General features: G+C 37.5%; 1 long non-coding RNA gene across 1 annotated transcript; it reads right to left on the reverse strand.

Annotated features, from left to right (window-relative positions):
- Positions 1 to 6,041: 6,041 nt before the first annotated feature.
- On the reverse strand, positions 6,042 to 7,313 carry LOC122136866. The gene is made up of 4 exons (XR_006154363.1): positions 7,225 to 7,313; positions 6,969 to 6,997; positions 6,464 to 6,532; positions 6,042 to 6,325 (listed from the first exon to the last, which is right to left on the reverse strand). It is a non-coding gene; the product is annotated as an uncharacterized LOC122136866 (long non-coding RNA).
- Between the last annotated feature and the right edge of the window lie 17,493 nt (positions 7,314 to 24,806).

A 24,806-nucleotide genomic window follows, 5' to 3' on the forward strand; every position in this document is an offset into this window, starting at 1 on the left:
ACAGAAACTACCACAATGTGATAACACTTAGTGGGCATCACACAAGGCACCAACTGGTGCTCAATGCCAGAAGTTATTGGCCCACATGTACAAAATCAGAGATTGTGTTCACACACTCAGTGTTTTAGACCAGGCATGTGCTGTTCACTAACTAAAACTTCCAACAACAAACATCACATGTCAGTGTAATTCAAAGCCATACACCAGGGTTAAGCTTTATAAAATGTTTATTTCAGACATATTTGAGTGAAAGGAGAAAATAAATTACAATTTACATCATATTTAATCATCATTTTTACATCAACAACCTACGCACCGGAGCAGAATGTTTCCTCCTTCCTGATGATTACAAAGATGAAAGATTGGTGTAAATGTAAGCTCTGTGTTTCAGTTCACATTTCTTCAGTCAGAGAAACATTTTCAGCCTTCTTTCCTAACAGTGACCTGTAGGTGTCCCCAGCTGCCTCATAACTTCAAATGAAACTGAATGACTGTTACAGTGGGTTATTTTTCCCTCTCAGTGACTGACAGGGACGGACTGGGAGTGAAAAACGGCCCTGGATTGTCTTCCAGAATAGGCCCATGCACAACTACAACAGTCGCTATTATCTCACAATATCTCAGCATCCTGTCGCATTTATGGCAATAATACCATCACAACACCCATGGTGACCCGGCTGATAAAAACAATAGAAACCAGCACAGAAATTCTAGATGATTCCACTACAAAAAAAATACCACTACTAACCACCAACTTTGTTACCATTAAAACCAGTAAAGTATGGTATCATGTAGTGTGGTTTTGGGACATATTAATTAGGATTTAGTGGTTTTTAAACAAATGCCACCAAACAGAAGACCACCAATTAACAGTAGACCACCAACAGACAACCACTACAGTTTTCCATTAAAACCAATACAATTTCATTATAAGCCATAAAAAACTAGTACAAATGATGTGGCAGATGGGGTTTTTTTCATGTAGAGGATTGAAACTAAAGTACTTGAAATCTATATAAAAAGACAAGAAAGCAAAAATGTAGAATTTTTGCATTGATTAGGCAAAACCTAGAATCTAGAAACCCGGAAATACAGATTCCTTCAATTTTGCGTATTCACATACATAAACTTCCTCTCTCTATCTCTGTGTGTGAGTTGGTGTGTGTGTGTGTGTGTGTTGGTGTGTGTGTGTGTGTGTGTGTGTCGATGACTCGTGTGTGGCTTGTGTGTGTCATGTTAATCAGACTTATCACACTCAGAATGAATTGTCTGTAATTTGGCAACAAAATGTGACAGACTGAGGGCCTATTTTTTTTATTAGTTGGCCTGGAGAACGTTCGCAAAACAACATAAGAGGACAGTTAAAAAAATATTCATTTAGAATACATACATACTGTAGCATACAAGTTATGCCAAATGGTACCATAAAATAAACCGGGATAACTGCAGGATTGTTTTTTTAATAAAATTTACAGAGCTTAAAAGACCTTTATAAGATCCTCACTGTTCACATTTCAACTGCCTTTTAAACAATATTGGTTGGTGCGGTGTGAATGTCGATTTAATGAACAGATTTCCAAACCATCCAAACATATGAGATAAGTATCCCCTTGAACTTGTAAAAAACGCTAATCTGTTTACCATCCTGAACTAGAAAATGCTGTTTTTATTAAGTAATTGCTAAGGTTTACTAAGGTTTAAGTACGACTCTGCGCTGAAATGAATACGGGGACGTCTGGAAACGAGCGGCCTCTCCTGGTTGGAGATAGTCTTACATTATAAACGGAAAGCCAAACTTTACCGTGGCTTACCTTTTCAAATATTTTAAAATTGATCATCCGAATCTAAAATGAATTCCAGCGGGCTGTACTAAACGACATTGCGGGCTGTATAAAGGCAGTTTTCGTTTTTTTATAAGGAAAAATAGTTGCTTTTAGCTTGTTTCCTGACAGTTTTTTCTTTGATTTATAGCCACAGGCCGACGGTCAGCTGGATTGGACAGCTGTTCTGGACTTCTCCTGATGACTGACATGATTTCGAGTTGTGTATCCAGTGGTAAGAGTATTTTTGGTGTTAATCTGTTATTGATGTGTCATTGGAGTACTGCAAAATTAAGTTTAACAATAAAATATTTAAAAAGTGTAATGGTAAAAAACAGGATAAGAGATTAAGATAAAATGTATTTAAGCACAACAAGCCCCTTCAGTTTAATTTTTATCATTCCTATATTCAATCTGACACTTATTGTCCTTTCACATAAAGACTGTCAACAGAGAAGGGTTCAAATCATACCATACGCTATAAACATTTTATAAACATTGATTTTTAATTTATTTAATTTTTTTAATGATGAAAGGGAGTGTTGTTAAATCAAAAGCAATTACTTATTAAAATCTCACATCAAAGCAAGGCTGTTTTTCAAGGACACGTGTGTTTTTATAAGATTTTTTAAGTTGCGTCCCAACTTTTTTTGTCAACCCATCAGAACGTTTCAATTACAATGTAGTAAAAGTAGGCAACATCAGGGACAGCTGTCAACTATACGCGCCCCCTTGTGCCCCAGTCCACCTCTGCAGAGGGCATCAGTGTCAGGCAGGCTCTGGTAATTTAATGGTTTTAGAATATTTTCAATCCTAATGTTAATCGTTCCTGTTTCACAACCATGCTTTGTTACCCCTCTTCCAGTTTTCTGAGTAATTAATTTTTTGAAATTTTTAGCTCCTTGTATATCTCCTGAAGCAGGTTCTATTATCACCCATCCAGTCCAAATCTGTGACCAGGTGTCATTTGTTACCACGGTAAGATTTTCTGTCTGACGGTGGGACAGGCCCAATGACCGAGTTCACATTCACATGAAGTGCTCATAGTTTTTATGGTTTTCAAGTCTTTTTAATTTATTAAATCTAAAATAGAGTTGACGTTGTTTCAAATACTGTATAAATACTAAATATACAGCATAAAGTTTGCTTTTGTGGATTGATGAGTCCTCACTGCTTATCAGAAGTTGGAGCGAACATACGATTCAGGTAACACATAACCTGGATAACACACATCTGTTCTATGCTCCGGAAGGAAACACAATAAAGATCAAGGATACCTTACTTATGTCTTCCGGGCAACCTGCAAGTATCTTCTGTTTGCGTTCGAAGGGCAGTACTAAATGGAATCCCTCAGTTGTCCTCAGAGTGAAACGAATGGATCTCAAAACCCCACAGTCACTGCTGGAAAGAGTTCAAATATGTAAAAGTATGCTGTAAAACTTGAATAAGTCTGCAGTAGCTGGATATTTTTCTGAAACAGATCCTCAGGTTTGACACATCGAATAGAATAGAATCTTCTTCAAAATATGTCCAAGAGTTTTTCACTCAAACCTTTTCTGTTATTGTGGCGACATTTCCACGCCTCCGAAACCGCTGCTGAATGAAACGACCTGTGATTGTTTGTTTGACATGTCGGGCAAATGGCCTCATTGGCGAGGCCGTTGAATTTCTGGCTTACGCGGAGACTCTGTCTGTTATACATTTCTGAGATGCGAGCAGCGAATCGTCGGATCAGCAGATGGACAGAGAGGTTAGAGTTTAGATTGTCAATCACATACCAGTGGATATGAAAACCCAGATGTTCATGAATGAAAGAACCTAATGATGCCATTAAGACAGAGAAGAGATGTGGTCCAAGAACTGAGCCCTGGAGCACCCCAGTAGCTAGATGTTGCGACCCCTCATCCTCTCCAAGATACTTTGAAGGACCTATCTGAGAGTGTAAGACTCAAACCACTGGCGTGCTCTTAAAGTCTCAAACCAGAGACTGGGTTTGAACACAACTCGTCCAGGGTTTTTGCAATGAAAGGTAGAAGGGAAACCAGTCTGTATTTCTCTAAAAGAGTTGGGTTAATAGTGTGTTTCTTAAGAAGTGGGGTTATACAAGGCCTGTTTAAATGTTGATGAAAACCACCCAGTGTGAAGGAGGGTGTTGATGTGAGGTGAGTGCAGGTACAACTGCTGGATGAATGCTTGAAGTAGATGAGATGGAATAGGATCAAGCAGAAAAGTAATAGGATTGATTGGTAATGAGAAGCTTAAGAGACTATCTGCCTCAGGGTGAGAGTGAGCATAGGTTACGTCGAAAGTGCACATTTGGAGGGGTATGTGTTGTGTTAGTGTGTTTTTTTCACTGTTGTTTGGCACTGTTCTGTAAATTAACCTCCCTAAATGTGGTGAAGAATTCACACGCCATCAGTCCAAACTGGGATCAGAGATCATCAGTTGTGTGTGGGTAAAGATGCCATTTCCTCTTCTTTCTTCAAGCGAGTTTTCATTAATAACCTCTGCGGTCAAAACAAACTGAGTTTTCTCACAGCCAGCAATAACATGTTTCCGACAACCTCAACAGTGATATCATGCTCTCTGAAAAATATTATAAAAGTCCACATGCACTGTGGCCAAGTATAGTACACCATACTCCAGAATTTATGCTCTGCATTTCTCTCTCTCACACACACACACACACACACACACACACACACACACACAAACAAACACACACCCGGAGCAGTGAGCAGCCATTTTTTGCATCCATTACTTTGAGCACACTGGCGTTTAGACATGGAGAATGTGTACTTTCAATGGCAATTTATAAAGATCTTTAGCTCGTGTGAAGTTATGAAAATATTTACGTGACAGATGCAGTGATGAAAATGTGTTATATCTGTTATTTTTCATTGATATATACACACAGTTGGGGGCTCCTTATAGTAAAATACTTCCAACTGTCTGGTTAAATCGCCCCATGGAAATACCTCACCTCATATTCTCTACATTAGTCCACGTAATACAGGTCCAGTTCTGGAGTGACTGAATTTCGACACCTGAGCTGGAAATGCTGCTGCTTTTACATCATTGTTTTTTTCTTTTGTTTGATAATCATTTGCACACTGAGAAAAACTGGCATATCCAGTAGTTACTTAAAGATTTATCATGACCTAGCTTGTATAATGATGGAAAAAATATTTCACCATATATATACATGTTTGAAAGGCTATTTTATTATTGACAAATAAACATAATATTCCAACAGCCTGCTCAAACGATTCAACAACCAAATTATTCATTGCTGTCCACATCGTGATAAATGTCCTTACAGTCATCAGGTAGCTTTGCCTGTTCTCATAATTAGTGCAAGCTGACAGTTAATTAGCTGCTCGAGACAAAGAGGAAAGTTGGTTCAAAAAGCATAATCTGGGATCATAATGATCTGGTTTTGATATCCAGGATCAGGTAATCATCTCACTTTCTGCTGGTTTTTCAAAGCAAAATTGGATTGGATGACAATGATCCAGATACAGACTTTTTCATATGACCAGATCTGGATCACTAGTGCTCTACGGAGCCCCTAAAGGGAAATGCTGATGGAAAAAAAATTAATCAGTAGTTTCTCATTCTCTCAGAAAAGTCTTGCATTGCATTCACACAAGAAACTTTGTGTTTGCTCACAAATAACTATTTTTGACGTGGTTCATATATGATGAATTTGCCAATGTAGTTTACAAACGGTGATAAATATTACATTTAATTTTAAAGTATTTCTTTAATGTTTGATATTGGAAGCTGTTTTGGGATTATGTTGTGATATATATACGTACAGTATGTGTGTGTGTGTGTGTGTGTAATGTCATATTTTTTGTACAAGTTTTAAAGTTTTACTTCAATTTTATGGTTGTGAAATCCACCCTTTGCTGAGATCAGTATAATCCTGATTTTTTTGTATCAAATGTATCCCAATCTTACTAAAAACTTTTGAACACCACAAACTGATGATTTGATCCTGATCAAAACCAGACTGGATTTTGTGACCTAATGCCCTTCTTTTGAACAACACCTTTTCAAGATTTGATCTGATCCGACAGCTGAAATCTGACCAGATCACTTTTGAACATCCGGCTCTAGATGATTTAATGAGAATGATATAACAGAGTAAAACTCTCCTCCATTTTTACTTTACTCTGCAGATCCTGAATTAATAATAAACAACATACAGACAGCTACTGTACAAAACACATGACAAACTGACCAGAATCACCAATAACTACAAATAAATCAGAGCTTGTTTCTTAACATGTGAAAGACACTGCTATTATTATAATGGCACTGAATCAAACCATCAGGAATCCGGTTTGTATTCCTCTGCTGATGTGGTTTCTGTATAATTATTTGTGTGATTTGTGGTGGTTCTTGTTCACAGAGGATTAAAGTTGACTGCAGTTTTCCTGAGCTCCAGCTTTTGTTCCTCTGATGGAAGCGTAAGTCACTTTATCATCACAGCGAACCTGAATCAACATCACAGTCACTGTTTCAACCCACAATTATTACAGCATGAGGTCTGAGCTCAATTCAAGACACTGATTTATATAAGAATAAAACTAATACAGGTCACACTGAGGGAAGATCAAGAAGTGTTTGCTCACCTTGTTCTTTTTGGCTCTGTTTTTACTGTACGCAGTAACTTCAGTATAAGTCACATCATCAGCCTGCTCCTAAACATCAGTGAAAATACAGCAGATCGAGATATTAAAAGCCCATCCATCACTACTGTGTGAAGAAGACTCATTATTTTACTGCAAATGTTTAGGTCAAATATGTATGTGTAAAACCTACAGGTTTAGTGAAAATCTGTCATACAAACATGAGGTTATGGAAAATTACCACATTAACTGTCAAATATACACAGATATGAAAATATACACAAATTACTGAAGATGAATCATATTGTTCACTGTGAGCAGGACGAATGGAAATGTTAACTGTGTCATTGGTTCCATTATTTATTTCTATCTGTGAGCTTTAGAGCAGAAACAGTAGAAACACACTAACTTGTGCTGATCTAATGTGACTAATAAGAGTGAGATATTTCAGAGTCAGTGCTCTGTGGAGCTTATGGTTATTAATAACTCATAGATCAACAAAACTCACCACAGAGTCCTCAGTCTCTCTTCTGACATCTGAAAAATAATGGCATGAGAACAGTTATGATCAAACTGTCTCTAATTCAGATGCAATCGATTTCTAAAAGAGTCTAGAAGAATTCTAGTGCTGGAGAATAGAAACATTATTTCTGTTAACTCAATGATTTCTCATTTTATCTGTAAATACTCAGATGTTTTAGATTTTTTTTTTTTTTTTTTTTTTTGTCTGCTGTTACAGGATATGAGAAACTCTAAAAACTCACCGGCTCTTTTTTTACGAATCAGCCAAAGAATCAGAGCAGGAAGAAGAAGAGCGAACGAAGCGCAGACAACAATCACAATCACACTCACTGAGAGAGAGATGATACAGAGACACAAATATATTACTGTTTAACCAAATACAGAAAAATAACAAACTACCAATGATAAATGACACATTTATTCTTAATTAATAAAAAAAAAAAAAAAACCTGATACTTGTGATGAGGGTTTTATAGTGAGTTTATTACAGCTGTGCTTGTTCTCTGAGCTGCTGTCACTTCATACTTCAGCAGCTATAACGTCTACATTATCTTAAAGCTTACAGTAAAAATAGTCAGTTAAAATATACTAAACAACTGGTCGAGCAACACTGTGAACACTGCATCAATAGTACAGTATTATTAATACTGACATTCTCTAAGCTCATCGCCACTACAGTGTAACGTATGGACTAGATCATGATAACATATTCATTCTAATATTCAGAAAGATTTTTAATCTACTGACTGACCTCATGTAAATCACAGCTTAGAGCCAATGAGTCTGCATCAAACTGTGCCATTGACACCTTTAGGTGCCTGTTTGAGCATCACCAGGAACACCTCTACATTCCTAGCTCGGACTCATAAGCTTCAAAGAGATCTAAATCAGCTTCAATGGCCAAAGCATGCAGAGGAAAAGACCTCTCCACGCCGCTCGCACACACACACAAACACACAAACCTCATCTTTTTCGCCTGCACTTAACCAACTAATACTAGTACTTACCTTTTCTTTTTCTTGTCTATCATATTCATTTAAAAAAAAAAAAAAAAAAAAAAACAGGCTACGTGTTCTGTACTAGACTAACTGAGACTTGTCATAGCACTTGTATACCGTTGTTGTTCTCTTGTAGATCTGATTGTTTCTACTGTTCTCATTTGTAAGTCGCTTTGGATAAAAGCGTCTGCTAAATGATTAAATGTAAATGTTAATGTAAACCTTCTTGCATTTAACTCAGGATATAAGCCATTCCAAATGTATATGATATATTCCTGTGTTTGTATGTTTCCCAGCTCATATTAGCATAGTTATGATTGTATAGTCGTGTTAGTTGACCTCTAAGTGCCTATAGTCAAGCATAAGAATGTATCTTTATGTTTCTATCTGTCTTTCCCGCTGAAACTATATGCCTTGTTATTGGTCAATCCAACCAAAAGGGGTGTTACTGGGAAACCAGATAAAACCTCTCCCACATCCAAAAGGTTTCTCTCTTAACTTGCGGTTCCCTGGAGACACCCATCACCTAGGACACCTTGCAACTCCCCTTCCGGGGAGTCCGATCTTCTGGCAGTTTTCAGCAACTTTGTTGATTCACTTCGGAGCAGTCAACCCAAAGATGAAATGACGAAGGTTTCACTCCTAACAGGATTCAACAGGAATTTACGCATTATACATGCACCGGGACACTTTACTCAGCAACTACAGAACCAATGCAAGTAACCGCTTGTTAACTATTTAGAAGCGCTTCTAGGTTTTGACCCCTTTTAATTAAGGTGATGAGATTCTTTGGTGGTTCTTAACAGGTTGTGATTTAGTTTATGAGTAAATACTACCATGACTCTCCACTCTCTTGCGTGTGCGCTCTCTCTCTCTCTCCGGTGTGTTGCATGCTGGGTAGCGAGAGTGTGGCGTTTGGGTTGCATGTGGGGGAGCGCACGGTTTTTCAAGATTTTTTCTGATTTAACCTTTTTTTTTTTGTTTTTTGTTTGTCTTTTTCTTTTCCTCTTTTTCCCCCAATTCTTTGGGCATTATTTTTCTTTTTTCCTTTTGTATTAGTGTTAGTCAGTGTGATTGAGTGAGTGGGGAGCGTGAGGCTGTAATGACGTCTGCCCCGGAGCGGGGAGCGTCGCCTCTCTCTCTCAGGAATGGGTTCAGGTGTGCGCCGGAATCAGGCGCAACCATAGAAGATGTTCTCCTTGCTGTCGCGGACCAAATCGGCCACGAAAACATAAACTCGGCCTCTAGGATGAACAAAGCTGTTGTAGTGTTTCTAAAAAACGAACACTTAGTAAAAACAATGATTGAAAACGGAATTTGGGTTAAGGAAACGTACGTGCCTGTCACACCCTTATCTGCCCCGGCTACAAAAGTCACGGTTTCAAATGTGCCGCCTTTCATTTCCAGTGATTCAATTGTAAAGGAGTTGTCTAGATTCGGGAAAATTGCTGGAGGGGTGAAAATGATTCCGCTCGGATGCAAGAACGCATCGTTAAAACACGTGTTGTCTTTTAGGAGACAACTGTATATGTTTTTAACTTCGCCGGACAAAACACTCGATGTCTCTTTCCGTGTGTCTCTTGGAGACAGTTCATACATGCTGTACGCGAGCACAGACAGTTTACGCTGTTTTGAGTGCGGAGATATCGGCCACAAACGCTTCGTCTGTCCACATAAACAACGCGCCGAGGAGAACCAGGGCCCGCGGACAGATGAGCAACAAACTGTAGCGACGAAAGGCAGTGTACAGGCAGAGACGGTCAAAGTGATCAACACTGAGGTAAGTGAAGCGGTTAATGTTGTTAATGATAGTCAAATGCTTAGTGTCAGTGGTGTAAGTGTTCAGCAGAGTACTGATGGTGCTAATGCTGAAGAGGCTTTGAGTAAGGAGGTGTGTGGAGAGTAGTGATGATGAGGTGGATGGACAGTCTGAAGTCACTGAAGGAAGCATTCGAGATGATGAATCCTGTTTTGATGTGGATATGGATAAGGCTTATGAAGGAGAGTTGTATACTGTTGAACAGATTAACAACTTCTTGGATGAAACCAAAGGCAAAAGTGTTGAACGTGCAGAGGTTTTTCCCCGATTTAAACAAGTTTGTTGATTCAGTGATAAAAATTCGTAGTGAGTGCAGCAATGAAGTTCTGTCCCAACAAAAGAGATTTAGGTTAAAGAAACACATAACGGCAATTAGGCAAAGTTCAAAGAAAGTTTGAAATAAGAGAAGTAAATTAAAATAAGGATCACATGGGTGTCTACAACTCTTTCGGGTTTCTCTTCACTTTTCTGATTTTATTTGATCTCCTTCCCTCTTTTATTTCTTTGGATATCCTGAGAGTAGGATCTTTGAACATAAATGGGGCCAGGGATGGAAATAAATTAGCTTTGTTAAAAGAGTGTATTGGACCTAAAGAGATTAATGTGATGTTTCTTCAAGAAACACACAGTGATGAAGCAAATGAAACAGATTGGGGTTTGAGGTGGGATGGTGAGTGTGTTTTAAGCCATGGCACTAATGTAAGTGCAGGGGTGGCAATACTTTTCTCAGTGAAAACAAATATCAATATTTCTTCAAAACAGGAAGTAGAAAAAGGAAGGCTCCTTGTTGTAAAAGTAGAAATAAACAGTAAGGTTTTTGTTTTTATTAATATTTATGCTCCCACAGTAGGAAGTGATCGAATTCAACTATTTCAGAAACTTAAGAAAGTTCTTTATGATTTAGATCAAGATGATTTTTTAATTATGGGTGGGGATTGGAACTGTACTGTAGATTTTATCACTGACAGGAATGGTGAAGAACCTCATCCATCATCTGTCCTATCCCTAAAAAATGTTATAAAACAATCAGAACTCATTGATATTTGGAGAGGAAAGAATGAAGGAGTGAAACAGTACACCAGGATTAGAGTTACTATCAATAGAATTAGTGCTGCTCGTCTCGATAGATTTTATATGAAGAAAACTATGCATAATAGAGCAATGGACACACAAATAATCCCAAACGTTATCTCAGACCACCATATGATCACTTTACATGTTTTATTGTCAAATACAACCCCTCGTTTTTATTTTTGGAGGTTTGACACCAAACTTCTTTTAGATCACGACTTCTGCGAAAATTTTAAACAATTTTGGAGTTATTGGGTAACTCAAAAAAGTGATTTTAACAATCTCCTGCAGTGGTGGGAAGTGGGGAAAGCTCAGATTAAACTTTTTAGTCAACAATTTTTATCACATACAAGAAACGAGCTCAAATATACTGTATATGTTTTAGAAAAAGAGATATGTGAAATTCAAAATAGCCTGATGAACCAAAATGATCCTTGTTTACAAGAACGCTTAAAGACAAAAAAAACAGGAATTAAGAGATATATTTCAGGAGAGGGGTTAAAGCAGCTTTGGTCAGAGCACGGTTTATATCAGTGCAGGATATGGATGCTCCAACAACCTTCTTCTTTAACCTGGAGAAAAAAACACTCCCAATCCAATGTTATGCATGGCATTCGAAAAGGCAAACGGGACAGTTACCTCAGATCCTCAGGAGATGAGAAGGCTTGCTGTGGACTTTTACACTAATTTATATGCAAAAGAAGAGACTGATTTCTATCCATCAAGTGACTTTTTTAATGATCTGCCAGTATTGGATGAACAAACTGCACAAACTCTTGAAAGTGACCTGTGTTTTTCGGAGAAGTGACGGAAGCAGTTCATCAGCTTAATAAAGGGAAAGCTCCAGGCATTGATGGTCTGCCGGCAGAGTTTTATAAGTCCTTTTGGGAAGTTATTGGGCAAGATTTGTTTTGTGTTTTAAAGGAAAGTTTTAATCTGAATATGCTCCCTAAAAGTTGTCAGCGGGCCGTTCTCTCTCTAATCCCCAAAAAAGGAGATTTGCTTATGTTAAAAAATTGGAGGCCTGTGTCTGTACTCACTACAGACTACAAAATACTGTCTAAGTGCTTTGTTAACAGACTTAAAAAAGTGTTAGACAAGTTAATTTTTGAAGACCAAGCTTATTGTATTCCCAAGAAATCTATTTATGATAACCTGTTTTTAATGAGAGATATTTTAAGGTATACAAAACTGTACAATGTGGACTTTGGGATTGTTTCTCTTGATCAAGAGAAAGCGTTTGATCGTGTAGATCACCACTATCTCTTTTATGTTCTAAAATGCTATGGTTTTGGTGAAAAGTTTTTATCTTGGATAAAGGTGTTTATACCATGACGCTTCATGTTTGATAAAAGTTGGAGGAGGGTTAAGCGTTCCTGTAAAAATGGAGAAAGGCATTAGACAGGGATGTCCGATGTCAGGACAGCTTTACAGTTTAGCAATAGAACCTTTACTTTGCATGATAAGGAAAAAATTAAAGGGCATAGTTATAACAGGAGGTTTAAGAAAAGAAGCTTTTGTTCTCTCTGCTTATGCTGATGATGTTGCTGTTGTAATTAAAAATACAGAAGATGTGCAATGTTTAGAAGAAAGCTTAGAAATGTATGGCAAACTTTCTTCTGCCAAACTTAACTGGGAAAAAACAGAAGCCTTATGGTTTGGATCCAAAAGTAATGATATTTTTAACTTACCTAAACTTCCAAAAAATGTTAAATGGAATAAAACAGGTTTTAAATATTTAGGGGTATTTTTAGGTAACGATGACTTTGAAAAAAAAAATTGGGAGGGATTAGTAGATAGGGTCCGCGCCAAGTTGTCTAAATGGAAATGGTTGCTACCCCAGCTTTCGTATAGGGGAAGAGTTCTGATCGCCAACAATCTGATCGCCTCAACACTCTGGCATAAGTTCATGGTCCTCGACCCACCGATGGTTTTAATCAGAGAGATTCAAAAGATGCTGGTGGACTTCTTCTGGTCTGGACAACATTGGCTAAAGCCAGCGATGCTCTACCTGCCGGTGCATGAAGGTGGACAGGGACTCATCGACATAAAGGCGAGGCTGGCAACCTTTCGATTGATGGCGGTCCAGCGCCTCCTCTATCATCAGCCTCACGTGTGGATGGACGTTGCGTGTGCCCTGCTTCTCAAGACCAGAAGAATGGGCTTGGACAGACAACTGTTTTTAATGAACTTTAATGGAACTTCACTCGGGGGACTTACACCCTTTTATAGTAATATATTGGAGCTGTGGCAGACTTTTAATTTTTCCAGAGAATGGGGGAGTCCTGATGCCTGGATCCTAAAAGAGCCCTTATTTTTTAATGATCTTTTACACACTGTTTGTTTGTCCTCTGATGCCATCAGAGTCGCACTGACTAGTGCTGGGATATCAAAGGTATCCGATCTCAGAAGAGGATGTGAATGGATGGAGGCAAAGGAACTGGCTGATATGGTGGGCTTCAGATCCGTAAGGACCACCCAACGGTTGTTTAACGAACTAGAGTCGGCACTCCCAAGAGCAGCAAGAGACTTTTTAAATGTTACTGCTCCAAAAAACTGTAAAGAGGCGTATGGTTTCCCTGATTTTAAAATCTCCCTAAAGGATGAAGATTGGGAGGAAACCCCTGGAAACACAGTGACTATGAAAATCCCTGAGTTGAGTTGTTTTAGAACGCTTACCAGGAAAACCCTTTACAGAGTGTGTGTTTAAAAACTGCAACTATAAAATTTTTAAAGACTTCAAAGGAACAAAATGGACTTCAGTGTTGGAGTCAGACTCTTCTCCGAGAGGAAGCTGGAGGTCCCTGTACAAAAGACCCATTGAGAAGAGAATAGGAGATCTTCAATGGAGAATTGTATATGGGATATTAGCTACGAACAGACACATAGCGCAGTTAGATCCTTTAGTTGGGGAGGGATGTCCTTTCTGTGGTGAGTCTGAGAGTGTTTTACATGTTTTTATGCAATGTTCTCGTTTAAAAAATATTTTAGAATTGGCAAAATGTTGGAGTATAAGACTGTTGGGTTGTTTTAGTTTTAATCTGTTCATTTATGGCCCAAAGTACTCCGTTGATAAAAAGAAGAAAGTGATTATTTTTAAATTTTTTGTATGGTTTAATCAAGCTTGCAATTTGGGTTACAAGGAAAAATAAAGTGGAAGCAAAGGGGGGTGAAACAGATCCTGTTTTTATGGTTAATTGTTTTATTAAAAAAAGACTAACGTTGGAATATGCTTTTTACAAACTTACTAATAATGTGATGTTTTTTTTATCTTTTTTGGGGAGTTGATGGGTTTTTATGTGAACCTGATGGTTTTGAAGGATTTAAAATTAACATTTTTTGAGAAGGTTTGTAATTGAGTGTTTAAGGTCTTTTATTGTTTATTTATTTATTCATGTTTTTATAGCTTGGGAATGTATAAACTTATGTTTTTTTTTTTTCCCATAAAAGCAAAAAAGCTATTTTGTAATGTATAAATAAAGGACATTCTAAAGTCAAAAAAGTCTGCTGTGCGCTCTCTCTCTCTCTCTCTCTCTCTCTCTCTCTCTCTCTCTCTCTCTCTCTCTCTCTCTCTCTCTCTCTCTCTCTCTTTCACTCTCTCTCTCTGCTGTGCGCTCTCTCGCTCTCTTTCTCTCTCTCTCTCTCTCTCTCTTTCTTTCTCTCTCTCTCTCTCTCTCTCTCTATCCATGCCTTCCTTGCGTTGGCATCTAGGTTTAATGTGTGTATGTTTGTGTCTAGTCAGATGTTGCATGTTCCCCAGTAGTGTAGTTTAATAAACATCCATATGTATTCACACTTGGTTGTCTGTGTTTGCTGCTCACGGGACGAGGTCATGTTAAGGGTTTTGTTACATGCTCTGGGAGCAATGTATTAGTAGTAAAATTATTTTTCGTGGCCAGAGAAATAATTTTACTTAATAAACGATTAACACTGTCCGCCCTGCGGACGAACAAATCATTTTATTGTACTATTAATGATATACAAGTAATTCCTGAAGATGAATGTAGTTAATAATAACCCGTTATGATTAATTATGTACATCTCACTTTGAGCTAATTTGTTACTACAGTTAGGGTGACCATACGTGCCATTTTTACGGGACAGGTCCTTGCCAGGATTTCTATATTGCCTAAATATCCAGGTTTTGTCTGTTTGCGCTGCGCAGATCGATCGCTGTATGACATCTATGTACCGTGAGAGCTATAGAGAGCAGACAGCTCTGTTTGAATCGCTCTCGCTGTACTTTGATGTCATTCATGATCTGCGCAGCGCTGCTTCAGATCAAACACACCTCATATGTAGCACTGATCTATAATAGAGAAATTCTTGTTATTCTTGTAAATGACAAGCAGCAATCTGTTTCTGGATATATTATGTGTCAGGTGAATTCACCCATTAACCACATGGACCCTTTAAACCCATTTACAACATTTCAAGTTAAGCTTTTATTTAAAATAAATAAATAAATACATTTTTGTAATACATATTTATTTGAAATATATTTAATATATTTAAATCTACAGAAGAACAAATGTTTCAGCTGAGAAAGTCATGCTGGTTTCAGTTCTACTAATAATCAGGCTGCTGTCTGATATACAGTGTTGCCATGGACACCGGTGAATATTAGGGGATATCTGATTGCTGAATGCTACAACTGACCAATCAGTATCAAGTAGTAGAGAGTTGTTTATATGAGCTGAAAGTTATAGACATTATTGTTTAAGATTGTGTGGGTGAGAATAGGGCTGGGTACCGAGTTCTATACTTTTTAGGTACCGACCGAAATGCCATGATACTATCGAGTATCGAAAAATGACATGTTGTTCGGTTCCAGATTTCGATAGTTAACTCGTCAACGTCAGTGCTCAAACAAGTACATATGAAATGCACAACAACACACATAAAGTCACTCACACACACACACAAACTCTACACACACGAGACGCGCGAAACTCTCCGCGCACATACCATAGATTGTATAAAAACAGGCACATACTCATATGAGGCGCGCGCACGCACAAATTCTCCACGCGCATACTTGTATGAGACGCGAGCACACACACATAATACCTTAAAGATGTGGAAAAGTCGATCAAAAGTGTGGGTACATTTCTCCAGGCTCGATGCCAACAGCGCGCGATGCGGTATTTGCGGTAAAATAATTGCTGCAAAGACCGGTACCACAACAAATATGATGAAGACCTTGACAGTGCACGGAGTAAACATAAGAGCAGAAAGTTGCTCCGTCTTCGACTGGTAAATGAAGAGATACCTTGTTGATCACTCTGACAGTGTTTATATTGCAATAAATAATAACTACTGAATGTACACTGCCGGTCAAAAATGTGTTGCTTAGTCAGAATTTTTTTTCAGTAAGGATGCATTAAAGTTATCAAAGGTGACATTAAAACATGTCTTACGTTACAAAATATTTCGTTTTTAAATAAATGCTGTTCTTTGTAATTTTTTATTCATCAAAGTATCATGAAAAAAAATAATAATAATTTCATAGTTTCCAAAATATTAAGCAGCGAACTGTTTTCATATTTCTGAAGGGTCATGTGACACTTAAGTAATGATTTTGACAATTCAGCTTTGACATCACAGCAATAAATTACATTTTGAAATATATTCAAATAAGATTTTAAATTGTAATACTATTTCACAATATTACAAGTTTTACTGTATTTTTTATTAAAATAAATTCAGCTTTGGTGAGCATGAGCTCTTTATAAAACCTTTTTTGTTCCTTTGTGCTTTTTTTGTTCGTTTGTGCACTGTCTAAGGAGCATGAGTCAAACTGAAAAAATAAAACCAAAGTTTTTCTGAGGTAATGTGTTCTGTAATCTTGTTAAAATGGATTTCATAAAATTGGTATCGAAAAAAGTATTGTTAGGAACCGGTATCGAAACTGAGGTCCCGAAATTGGCAATCAGTATCAAGTATTGTAGAGAGTTGTTTATATGAGCTGAAAGTTATAGACACGATTGTTTAAGATCGTGTGGGTGAGAATGACGTCTCGTTGATATTTAATAAAGTTGCTTTTCACATAACTGTATTAGTTTTCATGTTTAAGGATTGTAGATGAAGTACGAGAGAATGAAATGAGAACAAGAATATATAGATGAAGCATGGCTTGAGTTAAAGTTTGTGATCAGCTGCTCTAATAACTCCAGAGATGACTCAGTACATTTAGATTCTAGTGTGATTCTAGTGTGAATTCAGTGTGATTCTAGTGTGAATTCAGTGTCTGAAATGAAGATAGTGATTCTAGTGTGAATTCAGTGTCTGAAATTAGGAGGATGTACAAACACACCTTGATTCAGAGAGATTGGTGAGGTGCCTGGATTCAGTGTTGTTGATATAGTTGACTCTACAAATATTAAAATAAAATGGAAATAGAAATATCATACATTAGCGCATGAAGACAGCATTAAGACGTTTCTTTTACAAAGTGCTGCAGTCCAGAAGTTTATATCTGTTATGGTGCTGAAAGCTGTTATCCCTAACATGGAATGACTTTGTATGTTTAATAAATGCTCACTATATGATTTTTAACATTTAAGCAATAACCCTCAATTCTATCATTGACATATACAATGAAAGAATATGTTTACATCAGCTCTTATATGTGGGGAAAACAAATGATTTAGGTCTTCAAATTGAATTGTTTGATAAGTTCTTGCTCTGTAAAGCACTGAAATAATGATTCTAGTGTGAATTCAGTGTGATTCTAGTGTGATTCTAGTGTGAATTCAGTGTGATTCTAGTGTGATTCTAGTGTGAATTCAGTGTGATTCTAGTGTGAATTCAGTGTGATTCTAGTGTGATTCTAGTGTGAATTCAGTGTGATTCTAGTGTGATTCTAGTGTGATTCTAGTGTGAATTCAGTGTCTGAAATGAAGATAGTGATTCTAGTGTGAATTCAGTGTCTGAAATGAAGATAGTGATTCTAGTGTGAATTCAGTGTCTGAAATGAGGAGGATGAACAAACACACCTTGATTCAGAGAGTTTGGTGAGGTGCCTGGATTCAGTGTTGTTGTAGCTGATGTTACAACTATTAAAATAAAATGGAAATAGAAATATCATACATTAGTGCATGAAGACAGCATTAAGACGTTTCTTTTACAAAGTGCTGCAGTCCAGAAGTTTATATCAGTTATGGTGCTGAAAGCTGTTATCCCTAACATGGAATGACTTTGTATGTTTAATAAATGCTCACTATATGATTTTAAACATTTAAGCAATAACCCTCAATTATATCATTAATATATACAATGAAAGAATATGTTTACATCAGCTCTTATATGTGGGGAAAACAAATGATTTAGGTCTTCAAATTGAATTGTTTGATAAGTTCTTGCTCTGTAAAGCACTGAAATAATGATTCTAGTGTGAATTCAGTGTGATTCTAGTGTGATTCTAGTGTGAATTCAGTGTGATTCTAGTGTGAATTCAGTGTGATTCTAGTGTGAATTCAGTGTGATTCTCGTGTGATTCTAGTGTGAAGTGTGATTCTAGTGTGATTCTAGTGTGAATTCAGTGTGATTCTAGTGTGAATTCAGTGTGATTCTAGTGTGATTCTAGTGTGATTCTAGTGTGAATTCAGTGTGATTCTAGTGTGAATTCAGTGTGATTCTGAGTGTGAATTCAGTGTGGTTCTAGTGTGAATTCAGTGTGGTTCTAGTGTGAATTCAGTGTGATTCTAGTGTGAATTCAGTGTGGTTCTAGTGTGAATTCAGTGTGATTCTAGTGTGATTCTAGTGTGAATTCAGTGTGATTCTAGTGTGAATTCAGTGTGATTCTAGTGTGATTCTAGTGTGAATTCAGTGTCTGAAATGAAGATAGTGATTCTAGTGTGAATTCAGTGTCTGAAATGAGGAGGATGAACAAACACACCTTGATTCAAGAGAGTTTGGTGAGGTGCCTGGATTCAGTGTTGTTGTAGCTGATGTTACAACTATTAAAATAAAATGGAAATAGAAATATCATACATTAGTGCATGAAGACAGCATTAAGACGTTTCTTTTACAAAGTGCTGCAGTCCGGAAGTTTATATCAGTTATGGTGCTGAAAGCTGTTATCACTAACATGGAATGACTTTGTATGTTTAATAAATGCTCACTAAATGATTTTACACATTTAAGCAATAACCCTCAATTCTATCATTGACATATACAATGAAAGAATGATTACATCAGCTTTTATATGTGGGAAAAGAAAATGATTTAGGTCTTCAAATTGAATTGTTTGATAAGCTCTTGCTCTGTAAAGCACTGAAATAATACAGAAATGCATCCATACTCTGTTGATTAGTAAATCCAGATGTGTGTGCAGCTGCAGGCCTCTCAGTGTTTGGGGTGTTTAATGAATTCTGATTGTCTGTACAAATTAAAGAATGCATTTTTAGTTCACATACACCATTTATTTCATTTTGGGAAAAAACATTGAAGTTTGTTCACTGATCATCTGTACACAAGGGATGTGCATCTCATGACTCAGGCCGATACAATATGCATCTCGATGCATAGCCAACGATACGATACGATACGATGCGATACATTAAAGATACATATGAAGCAGCTACCGATGTGATGCGATACGATTCACTCCTGTTACGATGCAGTGCGATCCGATTCAATTCAACACAATGCGATTCGATGCAATGGAGAAAATATGATCACTTTTAATGCCTTGAGGCCTGTTTCATAAAACAAGTTTACCAAATAAGCCAGGCTTATTACAGTTAGTTTGACTCATTGTCAAATGATTTGGTTCCATAAAACAAATTTAACATCAGCCTAGATCAAGTTTAATCACTGTGGCAACTTATGCTGGAAAACTGACCTGGTGTAAAGCAGGCTAACTGTCAGACTAAGCTGAGTTCCTCTAACACCGACCAATAGGAACACAATGATATTACTACTCTCTCACATACTATTATTAGATTTAATCAGGCTGGTGTCTGATATACAGTGTTGTCATGGACACCGGTGAATATTAGGGGATATCTGATTGCTGAATGCTACAACTGACCAATCAGTATCAAGTATTGTAGAGAGTTGTTTATATGAGCTGAAAGTTATAGACATGATTGTTTAAGATTGTGTGGGTGAGAATGACGTCTCGTTGATATTTAATAAAGTTGCTTTTCTATGTGGGGAAAACAAATGATTTAGGTCTTCAAATTGAATTGTTTGATAAGTTCTTGCTCTGTAAAGCACTGAAATAATGATTCTAGTGTGAATTCAATGTGATTCTAGTGTGATTCTAGTGTGATTCTAGTGTGAATTCAGTGTGATTCTAGTGTGATTCCAGTGTGAATTCAATTTGATTCTAGTGTGATTCTAGTGTGAATTCAGTGTCTGAAAGGAAGATAGTGATTCTAGTGTGATTCTAGTGTGAATTCAGTGTCTATTATTAGATTTTTTTTTTTTCTACCCATGCAGCCTTTCTCTCTGGTTTAATGACAGATGTACCTTTTATAGTTTGCAGAACAGATAGCAGAACATTAGAACATTACAATCTAAAATTGCTCTTTAAAGCATTAAAATTACTAAATGAAAAGTTAAAATCACTGAATTAAAAATTTAAATAAATAATAAAGAAAATGACTTTATTTTAACTGCTATAAGAAACACATTAATTCATTTGAGCTCAGTAATAAGTACTGTACTAGCTTACATTTGATTTACCTATTAGTTTAGAGAGGAGAAATCAATCTACATATAAAATATTGGTCACAGATTATTGGTCACTTTCTAAACAATAAAAGTATAGCGCATCCATTAGTAATTATATATAAATGAATCATTTTTTACAGATGTAAATATGTTAGAAATTATGCATCACGATATAAATGCTGAACTGTAGCCGATGCACACTTTTTAAACCGATGCACCGAGCGAATCGTGGAATCTTCCCATCCCTACCGTACACTGTATCATTGGATGTTTTTATTATTTTGAGAGTTATATATTTAAGCATCAGACAACTGTTAATTTAATGTATTCTAGGTTAAAATTAACTTAATTACTCTGAAGTTATTTTGTGAAAGTTTTCACAGATCTGTCTGAAAAGAGTGTTTTACTCTCATCACACTCTGTGTGTTGATGATAATGTGCTGCTGAAGCCTGTGACCCTGGTTTCTCTGTAAAGTTGTTTACTCAAGGACTCAAGCAGGGGGTTAAAAGACAGAAACTGAAGTGTGAAACATTTCACAAACCAGAGTCTAATCCTGCATCAGTGGGTGATTGGTTCAGACACATGTTTTGTTCTGCTGGTTAAAAGTCTCTTCACATCCTGATAGCAGTCACTAAGGTAAGTGCTCTAAATGTATTTATATGTATTTATATCGTCTGTAGAAGGTGTCCAATCATATTCCTCAGTCCCAGGATTACGATTGGCTGTCCTGCCTGCCTGTCAAAATATGTTTTTGAACCCTCTACACACCCCGTTCACACAGACATGATTCATCATCAGCGCATTCATTATGATATTGCAGATCAAGTGAGAATAGAAGTGTTATTATTGTAATATTATGCTCTTTGTACTGTAATGTTACGGCGGGTCAGTTATATCGAGCAGATTCTAGTATACAGTATTCACGTCAGTGTTTTAGTTACGGCGGCTCAGTCATATCGAGCAGATTCTAGTATATTCGCGTCAGTGTTTTAGTTACGGCGGGTCAGTTATATCGAGCAGATTCTAGTATATTCACGTCAGTGTTTTAGTTACGGCGGGTCAGTTATATCGAGCAGATTCTAGTATATTCTGTCTGTGTTTTAGTTACGGCGGGTCAGTTATATCGAGCAGATTCTAGTATATTCACGTCTGTGTTTTAGTTACGGCGGGTCAGTTATATCGAGCAGATTCTAGTATATTCACGTCTGTGTTTTAGTTACGGCGGGTCAGTTATATCGAGCAGATTCTAGTATATTCACGTCAGTGTTTTAGTTACGGCGGGTCAGTTATATCGAGCAGATTCTAGTATATTCACGTCTGTGTTTTAGTTACGGCGGGTCAGTTATATCGAGCAGATTCTAGTATATTCACGTCTGTGTTTTAGTTACGGCGGGTCAGTTATATCAAGCAGATTCTAGTATATTCTGTCTGTGTTTTAGTTACGGCGGGTCAGTTATATCGAGCAGATTCTAGTATATTCATGTCAGTGTTTTAGTTACGGCGGGTCAGTTATATCGAGCAGATTCTAGTATATTCACGTCTGTGTTTTAGTCACGGCGGGTCAGTTATATCGAGCAGATTATAGTATATCCACGTCAGTGTTTTAGTTACGGCGGGTCAGTTATATCGAGCAGATTCTAGTATATTTCACGTCTGTGTTTTAGTCACGGCGGGTCAGTTATATCGAGCAGATTCTAGTATATTCACGTCTGTGTTTTAGTTACGGCGGGTCAGTTATATCGAGCAGATTCTAGTATATTCACGTCAGTGTTTTAGTTACGGCGGGTCAGTTATATCGAGCAGATTCTAGTATATTCTGTCTGTGTTTTAGTTACAGCGGGTCAGTTATATCGAGCAGATTCTAGTATATTCTGTCAGTGTTTTAGTTACGGCGGGTCAGTTATATCGAGCAGATTCTAGTATATTCACGTCTGTGTTTTAGTTACGGCGGGTCAGTTATATCGAGCAGATTCTAGTATATTCTGTCTGTGTGTTTTAGTTACAGCGGGTCAGTTATATCGAGCAGATTCTAGTATATTCTGTCAGTGTTTTAGTTACGGCGGGTCAGTTATATCGAGCAGATTCTAGTATATTCACGTCTGTGTTTTAGTCACGGCGGGTCAGTTATATCGAGCAGATTCTAGTATATTCACGTCAGTGTTTTAGTTACGGCGGGTCAGTTATATCGAGCAGATTCTAGTATATTCACGTCTGTGTTTTAGTCACGGCGGGTCAGTTATATCGAGCAGATTCTAGTATATTCACGTCTGTGTTTTAGTCACGGCGGGTCAGTTATATCGAGCAGATTCTAGTATATTCGCGTCAGTGTTTTAGTCACGGCGGGTCAGTTATATCGAGCAGATTCTAGTATATTCGGGTCAGTGTTTTAGTTACGGCGGGTCAGTTATATCGAGCAGATTCTAGTATATTCTGTCTGTGTTTTAGTTACGGCGGGTCAGTTATATCGAGCAGATTCTAGTATATTCGCGTCAGTGTTTTAGTCACGGCGGGTCAGTTATATCGAGCAGATTCTAGTATACTCGCGTCAGTGTTTTAGTTACGGCGGGTCAGTTATATCGAGCAGATTCTAGTATATTCATGTCAGTGTTTTAGTTACGGCGGGTCAGTTATATCGAGCAGATTCTAGTATATTCATGTCAGTGTTTTAGTTACGGCGGGTCAGTTATATCGAGCAGATTCTAGTATATTCATGTCTGTGTTTTTAGTTACGGCGGGTCAGTTATATCGAGCAGATTCTAGTATATTCATGTCAGTGTTTTTTAGTTACGGCGGGTCAGTTATATCGAGCAGATTCTAGTATATTCACGTCAGTGTTTTAGTTACGGCGGGTCAGTTATATCGAGCAGATTCTAGTATACAGTATTCACGTCAGTGTTTTAGTTACGGCGGGTCAGTTATATCGAGCAGATTCTAGTATATTCACGTCAGTGTTTTAGTTACGGCGGGTCAGTTATATCGAGCAGATTCTAGTATACAGTATTCACGTCTGTGTTTTAGTCACGGCGGGTCAGTTATATCGAGCAGATTCTAGTATATTCATGTCAGTGTTTTAGTTACGGCGGGTCAGTTATATCGAGCAGATTCTAGTATATTCGCGTCAGTGTTTTAGTTACGGCGGGTCAGTTATATCGAGCAGATTCTAGTATATTCATGTCAGTGTTTTAGTTATGGCGGGTCAGTTATATCGAGCAGATTCTAGTATATTCATGTCAGTGTTTTAGTTACGGCGGGTCAGTTATATCGAGCAGATTCTAGTATATTCATGTCTGTGTTTTAGTTACGGCGGGTCAGTTATATCGAGCAGATTCTAGTATATTCATGTCTGTGTTTTAGTTACGGCGGGTCAGTTATATCGAGCAGATTCTAGTATATTCATGTCTGTGTTTTAGTTACGGCGGGTCAGTCATATCGAGCAGATTCTAGTATATTCGCGTCAGTGTTTTAGTTACGGCGGGTCAGTTATATCGAGCAGATTCTAGTATATTCACGTCAGTGTTTTAGTTACGGCGGGTCAGTTATATCGAGCAGATTCTAGTATATTCGCGTCAGTGTTTTAGTTACGGCGGGTCAGTTATATCGAGCAGATTCTAGTATATTCTGTCTGTGTTTTAGTTACGGCGGGTCAGTTATATCGAGCAGATTCTAGTATATTCACGTCTGTGTTTTAGTTACGGCGGGTCAGTTATATCGAGCAGATTCTAGTATATTCACGTCTGTGTTTTAGTTACAGAGGGTCAGTTATATCGAGCAGATTCTAGTATATTCTGTCTGTGTTTTAGTTACAGCGGGTCAGTTATATCGAGCAGATTCTAGTATATTCACGTCTGTGTTTTAGTCACGGCGGGTCAGTTATATCGAGCAGATTCTAGTATATTCACGTCAGTGTTTTAGTTACGGCGGGTCAGTTATATCGAGCAGATTCTAGTATATTCTGTCTGTGTTTTAGTTACAGCGGGTCAGTTATATCGAGCAGATTCTAGTATATTCACGTCTGTGTTTTAGTTACAGCGGGTCAGTTATATCGAGCAGATTCTAGTATATTCATGTCTGTGTTCTGGTTAGGATTGTGGTGAAGAGTGGAGCTTGAGCGTATAGGTTGTGTGTGTGTGAATGTTGTCTGTGATTGTCTGATGGGACACACACAGACTGTGTACTCATTGTATATGGAGTGGTAGTCCAAAATTATCTTCAGTTTCAATATGCAGCTAATAGAGCACATACACTGAACAA

The sequence above is a fragment of the Cyprinus carpio genome, chromosome B3 (genome assembly GCF_018340385.1).
Source record: "Cyprinus carpio isolate SPL01 chromosome B3, ASM1834038v1, whole genome shotgun sequence".
Lineage (NCBI taxonomy): Eukaryota > Metazoa > Chordata > Actinopteri > Cypriniformes > Cyprinidae > Cyprinus > Cyprinus carpio.